Source organism: Malus domestica, chromosome 17, assembly GCF_042453785.1.
Source record: "Malus domestica chromosome 17, GDT2T_hap1".
NCBI classification, from domain to species: Eukaryota; Viridiplantae; Streptophyta; class Magnoliopsida; order Rosales; family Rosaceae; genus Malus; species Malus domestica.
This window is the reverse complement of record NC_091677.1, coordinates 34,278,585-34,288,424: the sequence shown is the minus strand read 5'-3', so window position 1 is coordinate 34,288,424 and position 9,840 is coordinate 34,278,585. Positions and strand designations below refer to the sequence as shown.

At 36.7% G+C, this 9,840-nt stretch overlaps 1 long non-coding RNA gene across 1 annotated transcript; it reads right to left on the bottom strand.

The window, feature by feature from the left end:
* Window positions 1-7,730: 7,730 nt before the first annotated feature.
* LOC114822513 (uncharacterized) lies at window positions 7,731-8,467 on the bottom strand. The gene is made up of 2 exons (XR_011577718.1): window positions 8,149-8,467; window positions 7,731-8,007 (listed from the first exon to the last, which is right to left on the bottom strand). It is a non-coding gene; the product is annotated as an uncharacterized lncRNA (long non-coding RNA).
* Window positions 8,468-9,840: the final 1,373 nt, after the last annotated feature.

Sequence of the window (9,840 nt, the reverse complement as noted above, 5' to 3'; positions counted from 1 at the left end):
ACCATTTTCATCGGTCATATCCTTGTATAAGGCTTTACAACATTCCTTCTTAGCCTTCACCTTTGTTTGTACCTCCTCATTCCACTACCAAGATTCCTTTTGGTGTGGGGCAAAGCCCTTGGACTCTCCTAATACCTCTTTTGCTACTTTTCGGATACAACTAGCCATGGAATCCCACATTTGGTTAGCTTCCCCCTCTCTATCCCACACACACTGGGTGATTACTTTCTCTTTGAAAATGGCTTGTTTTTCTTCTTTTAGATTCCACCATCTAGTCCTTGGGCACTTCCAAGTCTTGTTCTTTTTTCTCACTCTTTTGATATGTACATCCATCACCAACAAGCGATGTTGATTAGCCACGCTCTCTCCTGGTATAACTTTGCAATCCTTACAAGTTATACGATCCCCTTTCCTCATTAGAAGAAAATCTATTTGTGTTTTTGACGACCCACTCTTGTAGGTGATCACATGTTCTTCTCTCTTCTTAAAGAAGGTGTTGGCTAAGAAGAGATCATATGCCATTGCAAAATCCAAGATAGCTTCCCCATCCTCGTTTCTCTCCCCAAAACCATGGCCACCATGAAAACCTCCATAGTTGCCTGTCTCCCTGCCCACGTGTCCATTTAAATCTCCTCCTATAAATAACTTCTCCGTCTGAGCAATTCCTTGCACCAAGTCTCCAAGGTCTTCCCAAAATTTCTCCTTCGAACTCGTATCCAACCCTACTTGAGGTGCGTACGCACTAATCACATTGATAAGTTCTTGTCCTATTACAATCTTGATTGCCATGATTCTATCTCCTACCCTCTTGACATCTACAACATCTTTAATCCGGTGTTCGCGTTCTCTTTCCATTCTCTCACGAACTCGGCTGAAAATCTCAATTGGGAAATTATAATGTCGCTATTCCTTTTTCTTCTCCAACCCAACAACAATTCTCTAGCTTTCCGACCGGCGAATAACCTAGCCATGACACTTATTCCTGCCGACCAACACACCAGAAAAAGATCTTCAAATTCGTTAAACCAGACTGCGTGTAGCCAGAGTCCCGCCGCTCTAGCAGCCACGACGTCTTCGTTTTCATACCAATGGTGGCAGATGGATAATTGAGGGATTCATTTGGATTTTGGGATTAATTAATTATTAGTTTGAGGGAATTAAACTCAAAATTGGGAAAGTTTCATCTGGGTATTTTATTTCAATAAATTAGAAACCATGGAGATTTGGTGGCAGTGATAGCAAGGAGTAATGGAATGTAAGCTTTTGATTTCAATGGTATGGTGGCGGTGGTGAGTGCTAGGCGGCTGGCTGGTTTTGTTTCTTCCTCTCTTCCGGTTTTTTGTCGATGACTCTTTATTCTATTCAATCAATACAATTTAAGCTGCTAAAACAAAACCTAATTGGTTTGAGGCTAAACGAGTAGTGCACATTGTATTCACTAACGAATTGGTTAACGTTAAAATGATACTATCATTGCATAAGTGCATATAGCTAACGTTGATAATATATGTGGCAATAGGGATATAACACATGCCCCATTGTTTCTAAATTCAATGGTCAATTTTTAGCCATATCAATTTTGAAATAAGCAACATATGTTGTATTATCATTGCCCATCTAAATTGAGTATGTAAATTATGTCAAACTTTATATCACTCTAGTGTATTTTTCATTTTATTGACATACAGACAATGAAGTCACAACTAAATAATGAGTAATAAGTTTATTTTATTTATTTTTAAATAGTCTTCGCATCTACAACTTGTGTGCTTGTATAGCATCATAAATATTTTAAGATGTCAATGCGAGAATTGAAAATTTCTGATTACGGAATTTTCTTATGCTCTTGCGATTGTGTAGAAAAGTCTCTAAACATGAACTTTCTCACTCCTTCGCTAGAACAATAACATCTTTGACCGACACATTCACAATTACGGCCATCACAATCCTTAGGTTGTCTGCAGACACCAGGAATATGAATATCAGTTGCTTCGACTCCAAGATTCACACTTGCCACGAATATAATTTGTATTATTAAATAAAAAATATACATGCTACTATGCTATGTATGCGGAAAAGTTGCAAGGATGAAAGAGAAAAGATACAAAAAAACGTATGAGAAAGGAATGGGTGAAAAAACAATGGGAATTGCTATTAGAATTCCAAAAAATCTCATTTTATACTTCAAACTTTTTATAATTAGAAAGAAAAGTGCACTTGTGTGGAGTGTAAAATAAGATTTTTGGAGTGCTAATAACAACTCCCAAAACAAAAATTAGTCAAGAAATATAGTACCAAGAGATGCAACAACCAACACCGTAATGAGGAATGCTAACTTGATTGATTTCTCCATGGCAATTCAATTTGTTGATTGCTAGAGGAATATATTATGATTTTCAGATTGTGTATTGTGCTATAAAACTTATGAGAGTTCTTTTTCAATCCAAGGTTATATATACTTGAAGTTAAAAATTGTATCAATAATTGCGTATCACGATAGATTGTATTCTTTAATATAAGGGATTTGCGAGCAATAAAATTTATGGAACTGTAATGGTAAAAAATATGGCCGAATTAAATTGCAAATCACATCCAAATACCAGCCTTTTTCTTTTCCTTTTTAATTTTTATTTTTTATGTGAAAACAACAAACAAATAAAGAAACGAGAAAAAAACTTGGTTCATTTTTGGAATAAAGAGATTTTCTCGTGGTCTACATCCATATCAAATCAAGTGAAATCCCATTTCTGGATTTCACTATTATAATCTACGTATTTGTATTATTGAGATTTTATCTTATTTTTTGATAATTTATATTAATTTATTTGAATTTAGATTTAATTAAACTAGTTACAAAGTTTAGAGTTTGGAAATCAATTATTTAAAATTCATAGACCATTCGAGGTCACAATTTATATCGAATAGAACTCGATCTCACGAACGTGTAGGCTCAAACCGTTTGTGAAACGGAGTTATAACAAAAGAGTTATTAACGTTTGAAGTTAGGGACATTTTTGTAATTTTGGCTTGATCTAGAAGACTCCAAATTTTCTGGAGTCTAGGATGTGCCACGTGTGTGGCTGGGATGAAGGGAAATGAATAGATGGACGGCTATGATGGAAAGGAAAGAAAAGAAATGAGGGAAAGGAGGGGGAAGGAGGACCAATCATAAGAGAAGGAATGGAGGGGAAATAAGGGAGAAGAGATTGAAGGGACTACCTCAACCTGTTTTCCCCTTTTTGCTGACCCAACCCGATCGACAGAAACCATGGTTTCCGATGCTTTTCCTGCCCAATTCCGACAAATTAAGCCGAGAAACCATCTGGGAAATACCCCACTACCTTCCCTTTACCAATTCCACCCCAAAAATTGGAGAATTCAGCTTTGATTTTGCAAAACCACAACGGAGGGTGCGAGGGCACCGTGGCTCCAATCCACCATTTTTGAAACGTTCTCTTCCAATTACCACCACGACTAGACTCCCCTTGAGGCCTGGAACAAATCCCAAACAATTATAGGGACAGCGGAGCACCAGAGGTGATAGATTGAAACCACATAAAACAAGGGTTTCCGGTGGGTTCAAGGTAAATTGAAGCCTTTCCCGGGTAAATTAGCCTTAGTCACAGGTATGAAACTTACTCTACTAATTAGGATCTACATTTCTGTGAAGTTTGGTAATTTTTGGAGTTAGTCGGAAAATTGGGTTTCCGTTTGCGGGAAACCGCCACCTGCTGCAGCGTGTGGCCAATGGGCCGACAATGACTTTCTAAGTTCAATTAGATGTCCTGAGTTTGTATTTGATATTCGTATGACGTGGTTTGATCAATTGAACCTAATTTCACTATGATGCTTTACTTGATCAAAATATGAATCGACGATCCGACCATTGGATTATCACCAAAATTTAATACATTATAATATGTAATATTTGAGGATGTTAGAAACTGACGGATCAGGAATCTGACGTATGGATCTTCTCGAATTAGATTTCTAAGTTAGTAAAACAAATTGTTGACCGCCACCTAATTATGGCAATTGGCAAAAATCTGACCGTCGGATCGCCATGAGATTTTAGTAGGTTACGGATCCAAAATCCAATGTGCGGATCTTCCGAATCGAATTACGTAGGGTTGTGGACTCTACCGTTGATTGAGAGTTGACTTTTGGTCAACATGTCTAAAAATGTTCTAAATACTAAATTTAGTACTACGGGATACTAAGTGAAGTCTAGTGAGCCTATATTGGTTAGAGAGTGAATTGAACTTATGTGATATGATTATTACTCGACATCTCATATTAATATCATTTATGAATATGACTTGGTTTTATAAATGTGATTTCTATTGAAATGTGATGTTTATATATTTAGCCATAGACCTATGGTTATTAAACACGATTTGGCTTGTGTACTGATGATGATTATGATATGTGACTTGATGTGCATATTTGAAATGTGGTTGATTTGCATAGTTGGTATGATATGACAAAATATGAGGGCTAGTAGTGGACTGTTAACCCATTGTTATGGGGTTTGTTGTTTCGAGACTTGTTTCACATATCATATCATTGTTCCATTTCTTGTTTCGTTGAGATTTTGTATTTTGAGCACTTGATTCACGTTTGGTTTATTCGAGCCGTTGATATGTTCCTTGGCCCTCTGCTCAGTTCCATTGAGTGATCTAGAATTGAGTATCCGCTGGGGTTCCATTGAGTGGCCCGGTTCCTTGATCCGTCTGGATTCCGTTGAGAGGTTTGGAATCCCTTATTATCCACGATTCCGTTGAGTGGTCCAGAATCGTATCCTGATTTGGATTTCGTTGAATGGTTCGAATTCCCCTTTGGTGTCTTGGTTCCATTGAGTGGTCTGGAACCCGATGTTGATGGATTTTGTTGAGTGGTCCAGAATCGCATCATTTGACTCACTAGTTCCTTGGATTGGTTCATTTGAGACAGCTTCTGAGATGTAGGCTTTGGCCGAACTGTGTCGCTTTAGTCCTGCATTTCGGTGTATAGTATGTGTTATTGATGGATGTGATTGGGGAATGATGTTGGTTGTGACTGTTGTCATTATAATTAGACTTGTTGACCAATATGGCTAGAGATTTATTGTTGTGCTTCATCGAATGTTACTTGAGATGTTGCCTGCTTGAGTTCTGATATGATGTTGACACATAGTGATATATGTGATGATTGTTCGAGTGTAGTAAATGATGAACAACAAATGGTTTGATCCCTGTTTAGAGTATGTAGACAGACTAACGAGGAGGTTAGATGCAACCATAAAGTTTACGAAAAATCACTACGCAAATGGAGTCATGAGTTGTGCTTGGTACATATCTCGGAGGTGGGGTATGTTAGGTATACGAGTATTTGATGTCGTCACATGTTGTTCCTCGACGTATGTCGAGATTGGGGTGTGACAAATCAAACCAGATATTCTTAAATAATTTATCATTTTTAAGTTAATTATTTGCCTTTTTTAAATGAAGATAAAATATTTTCTTTGTCATACCAACAAAAATATGACTTTAATTGATGTAGAATAATCCAACTAGCAAAAGAACACAACGTGCACCATTCTCTCCATGATGAGTAAGAGTTATATTTGTTTCTATAGATTTTTCTTGTGCCTAAACCTTTAGGAAATACTGAGCATATTATATTTGTTTCTAAATATTTTCCTTGTGCGCTAAACCTTTGGGAAATACTGAGCATATCTATTTGTTTCTAAATATTTTTTTGTGCGCAAAACCTTGGAGATAATTTTTGGGGTTTTTGTCTATGATATGACACGTTTATTTAGTTTTCTGTGTGGATTTTAGCAAATTATGGGGTCTTAACACATCAATACACACTTTGAAGCTTATTGATGTGGCTTTTGGTATGAATCTGTTCGACACTTTACTGTTTAGGCTGAAAAATATGAGGGAGAAGAGCATTCAAATAGGAGCGAAATCATCAAAGCAAAATTGAATGAAAAGTATTTTTATTACCTTTTTGTATATATAATTTCACGTTTCATGTTCATTCTTTTTCTTTCTTTTATGGCAATAGAAGTAATAAAAGTACTTGTTGGAACTTGTTTATAAAAGTTTGTGTTGTGAATTCATTGAGTTACAGAGTGATTGAAACATGGTATTTAACTCTCCTACATGAGAACACCATGGTTCTCTGTGTTTGTGACACTCACAAGCTCAGCAATCCATCCTATGCTCGAACAAGTTTTAGTTGGATGACCATTTTAACTCCGTTGACAGTGTTCTTGTTCATCATGCTCTTTGAGGTGTTGGCTTTGTTTTCTAAGACAATGGAACTCTTATTTCATACATATGATCGTGCTTGGATATCTGATAAATAATAATGGTATAGCGCTCAGGGAGAGCTATAATTGTTGGGGTAGCTGTTAACTCGCAGACTACATGTCTTTGTTGTTTCTTTGTTGGGAAGCAGACTTCTTGGTTAGGAATCCAGTTAAATTTGACTCGTACGTTCTCATAAGGAAGCCTAAATATGCATCCTCATCTGCTAGAAGCTTAAATATGCATCCATAGCCTTTTGGATCCCCTGTAGTCCTGATACGTAATCAAGTTAAATTTGTCGTGGACTTGCTTGTTTTACTGTAAGCAATATGTTTAAAGTCTGTATTCTGATTTTAAGACAATGATGGTGATACTGAGTTTATTTACTGGTCATTCAGGTCTCTTTTTAACTTATTCTTGTAAATTGGTGCTTGTACGTATCGAGAAATGGTCCCTTGGTATAATGTTATAGTTTGAAGAAAACTACATGCTCCTTGAAAATTTGATTTTTTTTCTGCTTAGAAATGATTTATCATATATCTTGGCAGTTCAGGCATTGGATTTTGGATGCTCGGTTCTAATGAGGACTAAATTAGTTCGTTTTGTTGGCATAAGTTCTATACTTCATTGTTATATCATGTAACTTATATGATCACAAATAGTATTGTAGTAGGGAACCTTATATTTGTTATACAATATCTATGTATTGCAGAATGCTTCTCTCTGAAGATTTTACTGAGATGTGTTGTTTTTACTCTTAAAACGGTGTGGAGAGATGTATTAAATTGAAAATCCGTACTGGAGCATTATAATAAAATGTATAACATTGTTTCGAGAACTAACCTCCAAAAACTGTGAACCATTCTGTGACAAAAGAAAGCACTTATTAATTCCATACATTTTCCCACAGTATTACTTCCACTCGAAATTATAAGATATTTTTACAAAATAAGCCAGAGCCTGGAGGAAAACTTACCTGATCAGGTCCCTAATACAAAAGGTAGTTATTACATTAACTGGAAAGCTATATCTTTCTACTAGTCCTTATAAACTTAGGATATGTAGTTGGAGTTGGAACTGTAGGAATTAGCATCTAGCAAGTCTGGTAGCCTCTACTCAACCATTCAAGTCAGTTTCTCGTGAATTCTAAACTCTATTTAAGAAAAAATCTTTGTAAATCTCGTTGTTAATTGTTAGTGTTACTATTGATAGTTCAGTGTTCTGTTAGAATACACAGAAATCTGATTGTTCTCTAACATTCATTTCAGACTCCTGGGCTATCAAGGAAGTCAGTATATTACACTACTGCAAGCTAAGGCTCAACCAAACCACTCAGCTACTTAATGGACTAACAAACCCAACTAATTGACATGTAGTGACAAGAAGACAAGTGGACTAATCAAGAAGATGATTCACAAATCAAACATCCTATCCCAAAATTTTCAATTAAATAAAATAAATTTTAAGAAGAGAGACATACACTGTCGGGACAAGAGGGGTATAAACGATACTTGGCTCTAAAATCTCACCAAGAACGAGTATACCACCTCCATTGTCATCGCCCTTCAAACAATGGGAGAACACATTAGCAGTTGCCCCTTGAGAGGACAACTGTGATATAACTGACATTAGCCCTTGGCCGAATCCAAATACTCCGTTGACTGAAGCTATAGTCCCCCCCAAAAGCCCAGCCACAGAGGTACTACACCTGTTTTCAATCCATTTGATCACCAAACCAATACTAGTTTAGCTTCAATGCAACAATAAACAACATGAAAAAAATTTCTCGATCTGTTTTTTCCTCTTAATGTTGATTGATTGTTAGAACAGAAAGGTTAAGATAGCTCACCCGAAAACAACGGTCGCTGAAGACTCAATTTTAACATGAGACTGAACCAGTATCATGTCAAAATGTACTTCATCTGACATGTAATACCCGGCTATCTCATCTTCGTCTGCATATCTCAGATGATATCTGCACTGTTTTGTCGGATGTGAGCATTCGGTCTCTAAAGAAGCTTTGCACAACTTGTCGGAACAAGGAACTGGCCGAGCGGTGGATGAGTCGGCAGGGTCGTAGAAATTGAACGAAAGCTGTAACATGCATAGATTATTTAGGATAATTATCAAATAATTTTGAGTAGATTAACATGGAATACAACGTTTAGTATGCCTGATGTTTGAATAAAAGTATGATATGAGTGTTCTGTTTCTACTACTCTAACGACTATTATTCAAAAGACCAAGACTGACAGATTGGAGTTAGAGTGGGCCAAGACTGGGGACTTTTTGCCCAATGAACCGTGGATCTTAAGTTCTTAACACAGCACTGCTGTCAAGGGAGCTGGAAACCTTTTTCTTCACCAAATATGACATCACTACGGTTCGGGCCATCTCAGTCAGTATTGTCAATTGGGTTGGGGGGACACAGTCGTGTAACCTAATGTTTACTATTATCCTACTTGTATACCCAACGAAAAAATTGAAAGATGAAATTTATAGTTTGGTGTACCACCTACCAACACAGATGAATGCTAGTTTTAAGATTTAAATACAACCACTCTTAACTAGGGACACTGAAAGGTATAAGAGCTCCTAAAAGTCACATCGAAATTCTGTAAGGGGTATTTTAGTTTCCGCTAGTATAAAAATTTATTTAGTTGAATCACCAAAATTTAACCAAAGAAAAGTCAAATCTGCTAAAAAATAAGTAAAAACTTACTCCGCCAAGCTCAGTATGCCGGGGACAAACTTTGCATGACGAGCATGAAACCCACATCACGTCGCTCCTGTGTCGATCATCACATAGAATTCTCTTGGTGGACAGCCGAGTTTCACTTTTGTCAAGTACACCCTAGTGATTTCATGCAAGAACAGAAAATGAACAAAAGTTATTCAAGTTTTAATAACATTAACTATTCAATCTTACCAAGACACTAAAATAGAGGAGTGATTGAAGGAAAAAATGAATACAAAGAAACCTCAGAATCATTAACCAAATATAGTGAACTTTGTAACTAAAGATTATATCGGCAGATTATATAGGAGATTGTGCAAGCTTTAAATTAAGTAAATGACAAACACCCTTCGTTTAAGAAATTAAATCAACATAAAAACCTTCCCAACCAATGTCGGCTAAAGCAAAAAATTTGCAAATTCAACGGAAGTTAAGACAGTTGTAACAAACAAAAACTTGGAAAAAAAAATTCAATAAAGAGTTCTTGCTGCCCTTATTTTTTCAAGAAAGAAAGATTTAATTTATTTAATATAAAAGCCTAAAGTCATACGGGATTAAGCTATTACCCGATATGTTCAGGACTGTAGAAATCCTCGTATACCACTGATACGTTGGCTATACCACCCACAACTCTTTTAGAGCAGTTCCACCGGAGGTGGAATAGCCCAGCACCCAGTCAAAAAACCAGGCTGGCACCCTGTCAATTCACTCCAGCCCAGCAATTTGCCTGGCACCCAGCCCAAGCTAGTTTGTGGGCCAGTCCAAAATTGACTGACCAAGGAGCCGGGCTATTTGCCTGGCGTG